This window comes from Eurosta solidaginis, chromosome 4 (assembly GCF_040869045.1).
Source record: "Eurosta solidaginis isolate ZX-2024a chromosome 4, ASM4086904v1, whole genome shotgun sequence".
NCBI classification, from domain to species: Eukaryota; Metazoa; Arthropoda; class Insecta; order Diptera; family Tephritidae; genus Eurosta; species Eurosta solidaginis.
In genome coordinates, this window is record NC_090322.1 from 242,563,653 (window position 1) to 242,580,865 (window position 17,213).

The following is a 17,213-nucleotide window of genomic DNA, read 5'->3' on the forward strand; positions in this document are numbered from 1 at the left end:
TAGCCTATTACAGTATTCAGATCGAAGTCGCGCATCGCCCTGGGGAGTTTGCGTTCCTTTACTGCGAGTTCCGGGTATTTGAATTTAAGAACGGAGTTCACCGAGCAATACCTCGCATAGAGTTCAGACGCCTGTTTTTGATAACATTGAGGACCTTATAATTCTTTTCTTCTATATACCGCTGAATTCTCAGGTGCTTTACTTCCTCATAACGCTTGCGGAGATGACTTCTTAGGTGCCTGAGAGGCAAGCCCTCTTCAATCAGATGTCTGTTGGGATGTCCAGATTTCTGAGTATTCAACAGAAATTGTTGTTGAAGGGCTTAATACTTGCGATTTGTTAAACTTAAATTAATTTTGATAGAAAATTGCATACTGAAAAAAAATTCCGAGAACTCCAAATAAAAAGTGCGAAATTTTCGAAAAAAATTTTCGAATTTTTCGAAAATGTTTTTGAGATTGGTTTGTAAAGTTTCAGTCAAAAAATTCGTAAAGTTTTTTCTTCAAAAAAATTTTTTTTTCAAAATTTGCTACTGCTATTTTTGTGTTCGCTGCTGTACATATAACTATACATAAAAATGCTATCAAAACAAAAGTGCTCCTCACTCAATAATATTACAACGCTAACACACGAATTCGCTGCACTTCATTGAACAAATACAAAAAAAGTAAACATAAAAAGTACGAGTAACTGTAAGTGCTATTCGAACAAAGTTGAATTGATGTCAAATCAGTTTGTGCCACATAATCGAAACAAATAACGAACCAACAACGAATAGTAATAGCCAACAATAAAAAATTGTTGAGAATAACAAAAAAAAAAAAAAAAAAAATACTGTAAAGCAAATAAAATAAAAAGTCAATGAAATTTGGAACGAATGAAAGCATCGAGTGGTACAAAAACAGAACAATCATAAAAAAGGATACAAAAAAATATCAACCTCAAGCAGTGCTTCCAAGAAAAAGAAGTTAGCAAGGGAATATTCAGTAAAGCACAATTGATAAACAAAAAACAGCTTGAAAAATTATATTCAAACTGAAGGGGAAACAGATTTCAGCACAAAGTGCTTTTTTTCTATTTTTCCATGGATTGCATATTTTGCTGATATTTCCACTTTTTATGATGTTAACAGCAAAGGGGCACAGAAGGAGTTGCCATTGAAAGAAAATGGCTGTTTATGAATTTTCATAGGAATTTTGTGTTGGCTTTAAGCAAATCGAAAAACCATATGTAAGTAATACCCACCCTAAACATTATTATCAACACGAGCATGGATTCAATCACTAGTTTGTTGACATTGTGTGTATGTGTGTGTGTGGTTGGTTGGTGTGCACACCACAGCACAAGCAAAAAAAAAGCTGACTGACACGAATATGAATTGGAAATGAATGCGTAAAAGCACTTCATCTCTTTTTTATGTCAGCTTTGCTATTTTACAACAAAATTATCACTTTTTCTTTGTTTTTTCTTTATTTATATGTAGATTTATGTATCACACATATGTATGTATGTATGTGTGTATGTCTGTTGTATGGATATATGAAACCAATTTAATTCTTCTTCATCTTCTCCTTCTTTTTGTCACATTCCGCTGCTGAACAGGATTTCCGCAAAAGCAGCAAATCATCAAAGATCATTCCAATTCAAAAATGACACATTGTGCCTAACAAATTCCAATTTATTCACACAAATATTGCATAAATTTTCTTAGATTTATGGCAGTATAAACAGGAAGTACTGGGCGTATGAGTGATACTTAATGAGAAAAGCAGACAATTGCGATAAAGTTGAAAGCGAACACTCATACGCACTGATCATTCATTGTATGCAAAAGAAAAAAGGAATCAAAAAGTATTTCAAGAAATCGGTAATTTAAGATTATATAAGCTAAGTTATTGAATTGTTGTTGTAGTGATAGTCCTTTGCCGGATATAGATCTGGTACTTTCCAGTAACAAGAACCATTAAGTTACAAGACCGATCATCTGGATAACGATTTAATATGACCACATTGAACATTCCCGGCCATTCCGCCTCCACCCCCTACTTTTATGAGGAGCTTGGGTTCGCCGTAGCCTCGGCTGCTAAGGAAAAAGGATTCGATTCCCCACGGGTAGGTTAACAATTGGGTTGGAGAAGCTCTAAATAGCGCTGTCAACCCTTGAATCATTTGGGTATTTTAGTTAGCTCTTACGTCAAACACACTTGCCCCGGGTATATTCTAAGACCCCTTACCCGCAGAGGTGAGTTATTAAATTCCATTTTAATTGTGTGATTTAGAATATTTGGAGTGCTGAATGGAATTTCATTTTATTTCTGCTGCCGATTGGAAAGCGTAACATTACTCCAGACATCTGGAAATCAGTGTTAAAGGGTCTTTGAAATGTCTACGAAGATATACTGGAAACCTATCCGTCTCCGATACGCATCATCCGCAATGCCGGTTGGCATCAAATGCGGGTAAAGCTAGAATGTTGTACCGATGAGCGTGCAGTTGCGTTGTATAGGGAAATCATCACATCGCGTGGGTAAGCTATAGTCTGCGGTAAGGATCACAGGGTAGTTCAGGTGGGAGAAGTCAGGTCTCTCCCTGACGACAAAGTCTGTGATGGAGGTTTAAGCGATTTCTACATTACTCCGAGACGGGAAAGCTGCAAACGATTTAAATGGTTTCTAGGCTGTGGTGATCCCGCAGGTGGCACATTCATTAGACTTGGGGAGAGGGTAACACTTTCCCGATGTCAGCTATGGTTAAATCAGCGATTGGCAAACAATTAGGCGTATTTAAGGGCTAAGTACTGGACCATGAAGTGGAGGACGCAGCGCGTGACATTACAAAGCTGCTGCCAAACTTGTAGGGACAGTAGACTAAGGAAGGGGAGGGACTTAGGCTTGGCTGCCATTCTTCTTCGACTCAGCGAAAAAGCTGTTGAGTGTATTTGAGATTTTATTTTACCACATAATCTAAGTGAAAGACATTCCTGAAGCAAATAAGCTAAACTACTCAGATAATAAAGGCTTCAGGACAATAAGCCTCTCCTCTTTTATCCTAAAAAGACTGGAATGGCCTCTTGATCTACACGAGCGCACACTCCTTTATTTTTGTCGCCTGCCTATCTCTGCCTCTTCTTTCTGCTTGAGGTCTATTCTTCCTCAAATCGATTTTAGCTACAGAAAATTTATTGCGTTCTTTTCCCCTTTCTGTTTTATACCCATCCGCCCTACATTTTGCGTTGGGCGTTGAAGTATAAAAGAAATCAATTGAAGGTTGAGGAGGACTGTTCAAAAGCTAGTGATTCTAGGAACATCTGGTAAAGTGAACAGCGTAAATCATGAAGAGATAATGTTGTTCCTAACTGGGTGCAAGATATACTATCTTACTGCAGGTATCGAACATGTTTCCTAGTAAATTTCCAGCGACTAATGTAACAATAATTAATTATAATCGGAAATTTTACGGAAATATCGAACTACGCTGTCATCTCAACTTCTAACTGTACTGGAGCCCGGAGTACATTAATATGAAAGGTGGCGAAATTGTTGATAAAATGACTAGGAAGGGGTGTGAAACAATCATAAATGACGAGGACGACGCTTTAGGGCAAACATTTCTCCGAGTGTAAGAATGAGAAGCTTCCAATCGCGAACAGCAAAGTCTACAATCCATACTAGGATGCATAGCAATATCCCGTCCGAAGAACATTAGAGGACTAAGAAGTTCCAAAATATGCAACGGACTGGTAAGCATGTTGATGAAGAATTGGTGAAATGGATGCGCACATTCTAAAGCAGATTATGGACTACTTTGAACTGATTTCGTAACATCGTAGCAAATAGAACCAAAGTATTGTAACGAATTTAGGGAAATTCCGCTTATTCCAAATCTTCTGCTAACATTCGTATCGCTAAACTGTTGAATAAATAATTCCAATATTCAATAATGCAAAATGGTCTTTATTAGAGTACTTCACAGTAACACTAATACTTATACTGATTGCTCATGCCGCAGCTGGTGCTGCTTTTATACTCTTCGGTTTCCTCGTTGGCATATTTCTAGGCGTTTCTTCTTCTAGAATTTACTACTTGTTTACCAGCTATAAACTCACCAGATTTAAACTACAGATGCACGTTTATAGCTTCTCATATGCGCGTATATATGTGAGTGATACTTCGACCGATGATTGCATACTTTTGTGAGCATCTCAGATATATGCATGTGTTTTTGCATATCTCTCCGCTTCTTGTATGTACATATGTGTAGACATAATGATTGATTTGTTTATTTAGATACAAGTGACTGCTTAGTATCGGCTTAGAGATGATAGTATGCCTTAGTAATAATAATAATACCCAACGGATTAAACCCTCCAAAGCCCGCCCGACCGGCGCGAGGGGCGCATCCGCATGACGCACGGATTTGTTATTGCCGAGTTGTTGATAGGCGGAGGTTTGTTAAGCGTCGAGATCTAAAACTGCTCAGCTACAGAATAAAAATCATCAGCTGAGTACTATACATAACAGTTAGAAATTACATAACAGTTAGAAATTATACATATACATACTACATTGTTAAATAAGTGAACATTTTTAATTTATTTGATTTGTTTTTTTTTTTTTTTCGTTAAGAGTTAAGATAGGATAAGACAGTTTTCTTTATGGTAAAAAGTGAATCCGTTATATCAAATGAATTAGAATTAGTGTTAAAATCATGACACAAACATCGAAAAGATTCATTTAATTCGAAATTAGTTCTACACTGCCTCAAAAGAAGAGGTTTGTAATGTCTTGACACCCGTGATGGGACGTTGAAATTTACTTCGTTCAAAAGAATTGGACTAGAAATCAGTCCATTCAGGAGTTTAGCCATAAATATAACGCCTAGCATTTCTCTACGACTTGCAAGAGTTGGAAGATTGATAAGCTTTAACCGACTAGTATAAGGTGGAAGATTATACGCAGAGTCCCACTGAAAATTCCTTAAAGAGAAAAGTAGAAATTGCTTTTGTATTGATTCAAGTCTATCTGCATGAACTCGATATTGTGGATTCCAGACTATTGATCCGTATTCTAGTATCGGTCTAACTAAGGTGATGAAAAGGGCTTTAGTTACATAAGGGTCACTAAATTCTTTGGACCACCGTTTCACGTATGACAGAACACCTCTAGCCTTATTGACAGTAGCATTAATATGAAGGTTGAAACTAAGTTTAGCATCTATCGTGACTCCCAAGTCCTCAAAATAGTTTACTGATAGAAGACAAAAATTATTAATTACATAAGAGGCTGCTGGCAAAGATCTTCGAGATAGGCACATGAATTTGCATTAATTGAGGTTCAGCGGCATTGAATTTACGTTGCACCAAGTAACTAGGCAGTTTAAATCCGCTTGAAGCAAGGGACGTTCTTCGATAGACGCATAAGACCTAAAAAGTTTTACATCATCAGCATACATTAAGATTTTGGAATATTTTATAGTGGTACAGATATCATTAATAAATAGCAAGAACAGAATTGGACCAAGGTGGCTGCCTTGTGGGACGCCAGAGGGAACATCGATGACATTTGAAAAAGTATTTTTAAAAATAACTTTTTGCGTTCGTCCGCAGAGATACGACGAGATCCACTGGGTGAGACCAGGTTGGAAGCCAAGCCGATCCAGCTTGTAGATAAGTAAGGAGTGGGATACTTTGTCAAATGCTTTACTGAAATCAGTATAAATAACATCTGTGTGAAGATTTTCTCTAAATCCCTTAGAAACATGCGTTGTGAATTCAAGTAGGTTAGTAATGGTAGATTTGCCTTTACAGAATCCGTGTTGCGGTTCTGCAATCAAAGTAGAAATGGAAATTGTTAGCTGATTGGTAATGATAGCTTCAAACAACTTTGGGATGGCCGACAACTTTGCTGTTCCTCGATAGTTCTCTACACACGACCTACTACCACTTTTGTGAAGGGGTATGAGAAAAGATTCCTTCCAAGCAGAAGGAAAGACTCCACTTTTTAGGGACATATTGAATAAATCAGTTAGAGGCTGATAAATGTGTTCAGTGCATTTTTTAAGAAAACAAGTGGGAATTAAATCAGGACCGTACTTGTAAGATTCTTTCAAAGACGTTAAATATGAAAAAACTTCATCCGGATATATTTCTGGAATATTAATGGTGTTAAGTGAGTTAAGCTGAAATGGATATTCATTTGAAAAAGTATTAAATTCATTGGAATAGTTGGACTTGAAAAATTGTGCAAAGAAGTTAGCAATATCTTGATCGTCGCTAGACAAATCACCCTGGTATTTTAAAGCAGAGGGAAACCCTTTAACCCTACGTTTGGAGTTCACGAAATTATAGAAAGCTTTCGGATTGCAAGTTATTTTCCTTTCCATCTTACAGATGTACGTATTATAGCACTTTTTGTTTAATTCAAAATATTATTAATATTCTGCCGATTAACAATTAAGCTCTATAAGTTTCTTATTATGGTCGCGCTCAATAGATGAAACGGCTCTTTGAAAGGATAATTCATAGGAATATTTATGAACCTTTGCTCGATGTTTAAGATGATTACCTAAAACAAGTTAAGTTACTCTAACTCTGGCTGCGCCATGTTATGCGAATGAATGAAAATTGTACGGGCTAGAAACTCTTTCTATTTCCTTAAGACCAACTGCTTTAGGAAAATCAAGTTAATTGGGAAAGGGCGCGCTTCTAATTTTTAGCTGGAATCAAACGCAACTGGCGCGTATTTTTAAACTGTGCCAAAACCTTAAGTAGTTAAACGCCAATTATGAAAATAAAAAATGAAGATCACCACGCACCATTTCCCTCCCGTTCTCTACCTTTTTATTCTTTCGCTCTCCCTTTCTTCCACCTCTCTCTCTCTCTCACGCAGTCCTTCTTACTCATACTCTACCTGTACCATTTTCTATCGTTTTACCTCTATCTCCTCTTTAAATCACTTTTCTTCATCTATCTCCCTCTACCTTTCACTTTGCTTTTGGTGCGTTAAATCTCTTTCTATAAACTCACTAAATGCCCTTGCAATTTTGCTACGTACAAAAGTGTCCACCTATACAGCTTCCATATGTATTAACATACACGCACTGCACACCTACATATGTATGTATAAATATGTATTTGCAAATATTTGCTCAGCACGAATATGACGACAATGAAAATTGCAATGACAGGGCTATTGCTAAAGGCCTTGCCGCTGACGTCGCTGCTGCCGTCATCATCACCCTCACATGACTGCATATTTGCGCATGACCTTCAACATTGATTGTGCATTTACGCGCAGAATTTTTAAGCGAAGATTTTAGCGAACAACAGACCAATCCTAAAATTCATGCTGCACATGCACCTTAATAAATAAAAGCTCAAACATATCTACATACATTATGACAATATACTGCATAGTTTTAATGAATACAAAATTGAAATTTAAATTAATTTAGTTTTAATATTTTTTGCTCTAACCTGCGGATGAGCTATTTATGTCGCTGAATAATGCTTGCAAATGCCTTTTGGTCACTCAACTGCATTTGTACGATGACACACGAACGCTAGCGAATATGCCTCAGGATGCGCTGGCTTCATCGAGTATGTTGTAATACATAACAACAACAACTATAAAATCTGCATTACACAACAAAATCTCAGCTGGTTACCCAACAGACATTTATATGAACTATGACATTTAAAAGTTGGGAGCTTTTCCCGGGACCGGCCACCACGCAAAACGGTGATGCTGCTATAACGGCACGTGCAGTATCTCAACCACGTTACCCCAAGCAATTTTTGTAGAATGAAATTGTTGTAAGATGGTTGTATAGATTTTGGTTTGTATTTTTCATTTTGGCTGTGAAATGTTTGCTTTCGGTTAGGGCTGGCATGTAGCAAGATGTCACGCTTGTATGTGGCAGGTCGAAGACGAATATACAGTAAGTGAATTGAATTCATATGCACATGAGTGGTGTATGTGTGTGTGTGCTCAATATGCCGACGGAAATTGGATAACCCATGCCATCAGAGGCTGGCTTGCAAACGCCAAAACGCCTACGCTCACAGCTAAATATGTGTGTATGCATTGTATAAAAGCTTTAAATTATGCAATACACGTGAAACACGTCATAAGGGAAAACAAGAAACACACAGAAGATAAAAACACAAAAAAAAAAAAGAAAATAGTATCAAAAATAAAAAGAGAAGAAAAATAAAAATAAAACGAATAAAAAAAAGAAAAAAAAAACAGAAGCGAAAAAGGAATTAAATATAAAAGAAAAATTAAAATAAAAATAAAACGGAATAGAAAAAAAAATTAAAAAGGAAAAAAGAAGAAAAAAAGGGAAGAAAGATAAAAAAGGAATCGAAGAAGAAGAAGAAGACAAGCAAAAAACAAAAAACAAAACCAAAATAAAAATAAAAATAAACAATAAGAAAAAAAAAACAAAAAGGAAGAGCAATTTTTATGGATATAAAGAAAAAAACAAGAAGAAAAGCCGTGAAAAATAGAATAAAAACAAAGAAATGATAAGAGAGACAAAGAGAAAAGCAAAAAGAAAAACAAAAAATGGAAAACAAACACAAAAAAATACAAAAAGGAGAAAATAAACAGAATTAAAAAAACAAGTAAGGAAGGCTAAGTTCGGGTGTAACCGAACATTACATACTCAGCTGAGAGCTTTGACAAAATAAGGGAAAATCACCATGTAGGAAAATGAACCTAGGGTAACCCTGGAATGTGTTTGTATGACTTGGGTATCAAATGGAAGGTACTAAAGAGTATTTTAAAAGGGAGTGTCCCTTAGTTCTATAGGTGGACGCCGTAAAGGTGGACCAGTGGTGACTCTATAATGTGTTTGTATGGATATGGGTATCAAATTAAAGGTATTAATGAGGGTTTTGCGTCCAAAAAAACAATCCAATCACAATGTTTCATCCCTTTCTTCGTATTTGGTAAAAACTATGGCATTTTTTTCATTTTTCGTAATTTTCGATATCGGAAAAGTGGGCGTGGTCATAGTCGGATTTCGGCCATATTTTTTACCAAGATAAAGTGACTTCAGATAAGTACGTGAACTAAGTTTAGTTAAGATATATCGTTTTTTGCTCAAGTTATCGGGTTAACAGCCGAGCGGAAGGACAGACGGTCGACTGTGTATAAAAACTGGGCGTGGCTTCAAACCAATTTCGCCCATTTTCACAGAAAACAGTTATCGTCATAGAATCTATGTCCCTACCAAATTCCACAAGGATTCCTAAATTTTTGTTCGACTTATGGCATTAAAAGTATTCTAGACGAATTAAATGAAAAAGGGCGGAGTTACGCCCATTTTGAAATTTTCTTTTATCTTTGTATTTTGTTGCACCATATAATTACTGGAGTCGAATGTTGACATAATTTACTTTTATAATGTAAAGATATTAAATTTTTTGTAAAAATTTGACTTAAATAAATTTTTTTTTAAAAGCACGCCCACTTTCATCCGATTTCGCTAATTTTTATTTAGCACACATAGAGTAATAGGAGTAACGTGCCTACCAAATTGCATCATGATATCTTCAACGACTGCCAAATTACAGCTTGCAAAAATTTTAAATTACCTTCTTTTAAAAGAGGGCGGTGCCACGCCCATTGTCCAAAAGTTTTCTAATTTTCTATTTTGCGTCATAAGGTCAATGCACCTACCAAGTTCCATCGCATTATCCGTCTTTAGTAATGAATTATCGCACTTTTTCTGTTTTTCTAAATTTTCGATATCGAAAAAGTGGGCGTGGTTGTAGTCCGATTTCGTTCATTTTAAATAGCGATCTGAGATGAGTGACCAGGAATCTACATGCCAAATGTCATCAAGATACCTCAAAATTTACTCAAGTTATCGTGTTTACAGACGGACGGACAGACGGACGTGGCTAAATGAATTTCTTTTTTCACCCAGATCATTTTGATATATAGAAGTCTATATCTATCTCGATTAGTTTATGCCGTTACGGATTACCGTTATGCAAACAAAGTTAATATACTCTGTGAGCTCTGCTCAGCTGAGTATAAAAACAAAAATGAAAGAATGTTTGAGCTCTAGGCCAATATATACATATGTTTATTAAAATACAGCAAATGTGTTTAAACAATGTATATTTATTTGTCGAATGGTTTGTCTTGCCAATATTTCGACTTCAATCTGAAGTCATCTTCAGGACTGATGACTTCAGATTGAAGTCGAAATATTGGCAAGACAAACCATTCGACAAATAAATATACATTGTTTAAACACATTTGCTGTATTTTAATAAACATATGTATATATTGGCCTAGAGCTCAAACATACTTTGAATATATTAACTAAAAGGCCGGAATACAAGAAATTAATTAAAAATGAAAGAAAATACAAAAATAAAACTGAAAATTACAAGAGAATGAAAAACAATAAAATAATTTTAAAAAAATTTTTGAGTTAAACGGTTTTATTGAAAACAATAATTACATTAAGTAATAATAATACTAAAAGCTATAAAATAATTGGGTAGGTCCTAGGTACTAGTCATCACAATCCTCATCAATCCATGGCGTTGATCACACAATTAAATAAAAGCGTTGGGCACGTGAAATTTCTAAAAGTGTGAAGCGTATCATAACCTTATTAAGGTTCAGTTGGTCTTATATATGACTACCAATTGACGCGTCCAACGCTTTTATTTAATTGTGTGATCAACGCCATAGATTGTTAAGGAGTGTGGTGACTAGTACCTAGGACCTACCTAATTATTTTCTAGCTTTTAGTATTATTATTACTTCATGTAAGTATTGTTTTCAATAAAGCCGTTTAACTTAAACATTTTTTTTTATTATTTTTTTTTTTCAAGTTTTTAGCCTTTATTTAATTGCCTATTATTTCTCATTCTGTTTAGTTTATTTAGTGACTCATTATTACAAGGACTCTTTCCTGATAATCTGTTGCAATCTAAGTCGTGAATACATAATCCTTCCAAAGACTTTACTCGACTCTGCGCCACGTATGCTTGTCCCTCGTCAAACTCCAAAATATTTTGATGTCACTTCTACCGGACTGTATGTAATATTTGTTCCAAATATGAGCCAAATACGATTTTTTTAATATCTCGATCCTTGCGCCACCTAGCGGCAATTTTTTTCGTAGGTCGCTTTCTATTCTTGCATGTATTATGTGTTCCAAACATGAGCCAAATCGGACCACAAATACGATTTTTATGAATATCTCGATCCTTGCACCAGCTAGCGGCGATTATTTTTCTTATCATTGTATTGTCATCGGGTCCTGAACTATATTCCAAGTTTCAAACTTGTAGCTTATCGGGAAGTTACTTAAATTTCAATTACAAAATTCGTCCACACTGTCAAGTCAAGCTAAATAAAACCGGTTAATTAAAAGGAGCATGACGCAAATTGAAAGAGAAGCTCGGCTCTTCTGATTTATATCGCGCCTTGTATTTTTTTATTTTAGAAATGGCAGAAATTGAAATTTAAATTCGAGTCAAGTTTAACTGTAGTTTAAACTTGCACTTAAATACCGGGCCTAAGATAATAATTATTTTAAATTTCAAAATGAAAAATTTCCAAGAAAAACTTAAAGGGTAAGTTAATAACACGCAATATAAGAGGAAGAAAATATAGAAAATCCCAAAATAAAATGGGAAGTGGGATACAGTGAAAAATTTACAAACCACTATTTTCAACCATAAGGTTGTTGGCGAAATGGGAGAAACTTTTTTCCAAAATATCTTATTTCAGAATTTAATTTAAAAATCCACTCTCTCTTAGCTAATTTATGGACAAATTCCCTCTCTAATAAACATTGCACATCACTGTGAGTTACCACTCATAATAAAATAAAATAAAATAAAATAAAATAAGGCCAAACAAAAGTTGGAACAGGGGGGATTGGAAACGCGTCCTTTCCAACCTCCCTAAAATGAGTGATTCCCAGACTCGTCCTTTTGTCATGCTAGTATATATGCTGATCAGAATCACATGACATTCCGACAGCATATTCAATAGAACTAAGTGATTTTAATAATGAATTGTATTTAGTAGTTTATGTTTTAGGCCTAAACAGCCGTAATAATAAATAAATTAGATTTATTTGCCGTTTATTTGACATACTGCTTAAAATAATTCTATCTCAGCTGTTTTAAATGAGTCATGAAATAGCAAAAAATTGTGCATCATTTTTGGGTTGAATATTAAAGTCTCCAAAACGACCATCATCCGTTTCACCAGAACACTAGGCTCAGGTAGCACAGCAATATGCTCATCATCGCACAACATGGATTACTTAATTGAGAGAATATTCAAAATTCTCAACTTCCGAGTGGTAAAATCCTCAAGCAGTTGATGGGAAGAGATAAAAAGTAGATTCGGCAGCCGATATAACCCGGAACACCGCCGAAATAGAGAGCCGACACCGCTCACACAGAACCGTATGGTACACAGATGGCTAGAAAACTTTACAGGAGATTGGAACTGATTCTTTCGAACCCTAACCGGGAGTACCAATAACTCTGGGAATATACCCAAGCATTTTTCAAGCGGAAGTATATGTTATAAGCCATTGTGCTGACAAGAATCAGCAAAACGGATGCTCTTATGAGACCACCACCATATTTAGCGACAATCAAGCCACACTCCAGGCAATCTCGCCATGCAAAATAAAATCAGCTCTAGTCCTAAAAGTCTAAACCAAAAAGGAACATGTAATATTGTATTGTACTTTTTCTGTATAGTTAATAAATAAATTTTTAAATTTTTTTTAAATGCGTTTTTTGTTTATGTGTGGGCTCTTTCATGTGCTGAAAATCTAAAGGGATTTAGGGTTATTCCGGTCAATTTTAATAAATTTTAATATTTTGTTTTTAGGCTATTTGACCTATTGTGGGTTCCAGTAAGAAATAAAAAGATGGTAATTATTCCACTGTTGCGGCCCTACGTTTCGCTAGCCGTCCTAGCTTCTTCAGGGGCGAAGTCTATTTATTTTCAACAATAAAACATAAGAAATAATTACATTAGTTTTTTGGTCACAATTTTTGAAATTATTTACATCAACAACAATAAAGTGTCACAAAACAACAATTTTAGCTAAGCTAATACTAATTAAGGTACAAATTCAATATTCATAATACTAACAAAGGCAAAAATTCTTATCTTAGTATCGAGGACTTATAATGATGAGCTGTAAGATATAAGTAAGAGCTTTACACATATTTTAAGATAGTGCAGCGAATAAAATCCCAAAAGCTGCACTGGCCAAGCCATGTTATGCGAGTGGGCGACGACGCTCCAGCCAAGAAAGCATTTTAATCGACAGCGCAGTTTGGTAGCAGAGGAAGTGAGAGACTTCCACTGGGTTGGGGGAGGCAGGTAGAGGAAGATTTAACCTCAATTGGAGCTCTCAAATGGCGTCAGTTATAGCGGGACTCTTAGTTGAAGTGGTCCTCACCAGAGTGGCACTATAATATAGGAAATGGAGCGCCGTGCCCCAAAATTTTGACGTTATGACCATTTCACCCCTCCATACAAATGAGTTATATACTTTTTTCTTAAGGCAGCCGTTTCAGACCTGGTAAATCTACCATCGACCAGATTTTCACAATGCGCCAAATCTTGGAAAAAACCCGTGAAAAGAGAATCGACACACATCCCCTCTTCGTCGACTTTAAAGCCGCCTTCGACAGCACGAAAAGGAGCTGCCTATATGCCGCTATGTCTGAATTTGGTTTCCCCGCAAAATTTATACGGCTGTGCAAAATGACGTTGAGCAACACCATCAGCTCAGTCAGAATTGGGAAGGACCTCTCCGAGCCGTTCGAAACTAAACGAGGTTGCAGACAGCGTAACCTCCTATCGTGCGATTTCTTTAATTTGATGCTGGAGAAAATTATACTAGCTGCAGAACTTAACCGCACTGGAACAATATTCTATAAAAGCGTGCAATTAGTGGCATATGCTGATGACATTGATATCATCGGCCTAAATACCCGCGCTGTTAGTTCTGCTGACTCCAAACTGGAAAAAGAAGCGCTAAATATGGGTTTGATGGTGTATGAGGACAAAACGAAGTATCTGCTGTCATTGAGCAAAGAGTCAGCGCATATGCGCCTTGGCAACCACGCTACTATTGGCAGCCATAATTTTGAAATAGTAAAAGACTTCGTTTATTTGGGAACCAGCATCAACACTAGCAACAACATCAGCACTGAAATCTAGCGAAGAATCAATCTTGCCAATAAATGCTACTTTGGACTAGGTTGGCAATTGAAAAGTAAAGTCCTCTCTGGGCGAACGAAAATCATACTCTACAAGTCACTTATCGTACCCGTCCTAATATATGGGGCAGAAGCATGGACCATGACAACAGCAGATGAAGCGGCTTTGGGAGTGTTCGAGATAAAAGTTCTTCGAAAGATTTATGGACCTCTACGCGTTGGCGATGGCGAGTACCGAAGAAGATTTATGATGAGCTGTACGAGCTATACGCAGACATCTACATAGTCCAGCGAATTAAAATGCTGCAGCTGCACTGGCTAGGCCATGTTATGCGAATGAAAGATGATGCTCCGGCCAAAAAAGTGTTTCTACCGGAACCCGCCTATGGAAGCAAAGGTAGAGGGTGGCCCCCACTCCGTTGGAAGGACCAGGTGGAAAATAATTTAAACTCCCTTGGTGTGAACAATTGGCGCCGGTTGGCGGAGCGAAGGAGCGACTGGCGCGCCTTGTTGAACCGCCATAACCGTTAAGACGGTTAAGCGCCAATTAAGTAAGTAAGTCGTTTCAGGAATAGCCAGCGATACCTTTCTGAAAAAACCTCCACTATAAAAACCGACTTATCGCAGAATTTGTTTTTAAATTCCTCACCTTGCCAAGGCAAAGGCGATTTCACTATTGGTCAGTTGATTTTAGGGAGCTTGAATACTTGGAAGGATAGTATTCATAAACTTAAATTGGTATCAAACTGCAGTTGGCGAAGATAATGATAATATTCGAAACTAATTCATCCCGCCAGATTAAGAATACTGTTATGCTTTTTTTTTGATTTTTTGAGTAAGTTCAACACAGTTTTAATTGCAGTTCCGGGTTCTTCAGTCGGTTACTGGGATAGACATTTTCGAATCCGCAGCCGAAATACGGCGATTTTCCACTATTCCATCGATATACACTTGACTTCATGTCTTATTTGCTATACAAAGAGGTTAAGCGTATCGCAATACACAACACGGTTGACAATAAAGTGGACCACTTTCTAAACCCCGGCTCAGCGAAAAGATAAAGCAAACTTTAATACACATCCCTTCGGGTAGGCGAGGCGGGAGGTTCACAATAACTTGTAACTGCTCTGAACTGTTTCATCGGAAACTCAGTGAATATTATTCTCAATTTGGATTACTTCAATGATATTTTATGTTCAAATCTTTCGCTTTGTTCCTTTTCCTTCTTCTTGTAGCAGTGATATTTGATATTGTTAATGTCATTCTCTGGTTGTATGCATATTTGCCATTCTGTATGAAACCGTCGAGTATCATATACAAATGTACAATAGATAAATTTTAATTATATTGTAATGAATTTTGTGAAATACCGCTTATTTGAAACCTTCTACTAACGTTCGAATCGCTAAACTGTTGAATAAATCACTCCAATATTCTCTATTGTAAAATGGTCTTTGTTGGACTACTTTAGGTGTAGTACAATTATACTTTACAATTATACTTCGCAACTGATAGGGTGTTTAAATCAAACTGTTTGATGGTTGTTCAGCTTGCGCTGCTTTTATACTCTCCGTTGCTTCGTTCGTATATTTCTCCAAAGGTCTAGATGTTTCACCTTCTAGAACTCTTGTATCTCCTGCTTGGTAATTAGTTGTATGAGTACATGCATATTTGTAGCATATAGCCATATGCGTGTGTATGTGTGAGTAACTACTTCGGCTGATGACCACATCTGTGTATGTGGGATAGCTCTTCGTCGCCTTCTACATAAGTGTTGCTAGCTTTAATGTGTACATGTAAATAAGAGTGGCTGCTTCATGTTTTTGTTGTTGTGTGATTATTTACTAACAGCTTAGTGATGCTATATAGTATTTGTCACAATATGTTCGTAGTAGCAGTCTTGAAAGACTATTTGTGGTTGCAACGAACAATCATTTGGTTTAAGAAATCATTCGAACATTAAGTACAAAACCTTTTAAAAGTTTCATTTAAAATGCATCGATTTTTCATTCCCCCAGCATTGCATGGCATAAACATACGTGCAAAGCGTTATATTTGTTGTTATACTTTTTTGATATATTTTGCTGTTAATTTCAAGTGACCTTGAGCATTTCTATGGCACGGCAAGCAAAATGGATTCACCAAATTTACATTGAAATAGCTCCATTTACAAAATTAGTATTTCACGAGAAACATAATTTCCGAAAGTTTTCGGCGATTTTAATTCGTTCGAGATTCTCCATCGAAGCCGCTGCTCTTGCCAATCTGTGTGACATTGGGACTTCTGTCATGATCGCAAGCAGTCTAAAATAGTATACATCCAATGGAGATGTAATCCCTCTTGGAAAGTGCAAGCTCAAGCGATTTGCCATAGGGGATCGGCCCTTGCTGTAGTTGTTGTAGAGATAAGGACACTCCCCGAAATCCTTGGGGAGTGTTATCGATGTTGATGGTCCTTTACCGGATGCAGATCCGGTACGTTCCTTTAACAAGCACCATTGAGGCACCAAGGCCATCGTGCCCTCCCCTAGATCCATGGGAGAATTGGGGTGGCCAGAGCCCCGGCTGTTAAAGTAACAGGATTCGCCACGGGTAGGTGAGTTCGACAATTGGGTTGGAGAAGCTATATTTTGTGCTGGCAACCCCTAGAAAGTGTTGCGGTACATACCTCTTTAATCTATTTGTTATTTTAGTCGCCTCTTACGACAGGCATACCTGCCGCGCGGGTATATTCTAAGCCCCCTACCCCGCTGGGGGTATCGGCCCTTGTTGTTCTGCTTCGATGGATCCGATCAGTTGAGCGACCGTGGGCAAAGCCAAATATCAATAGTCCAACTAGATATCCAAGGCGAGCGTAAATGGCGGGCCACTTACATCACCTTGACGCGATGGTAAGACTGTTATTAAGAAGACTAAATTCGCAAAAGCAGTAAGATTTGACTTTATCGTAATATTAATCCAGGGTGAGTTCTACCCA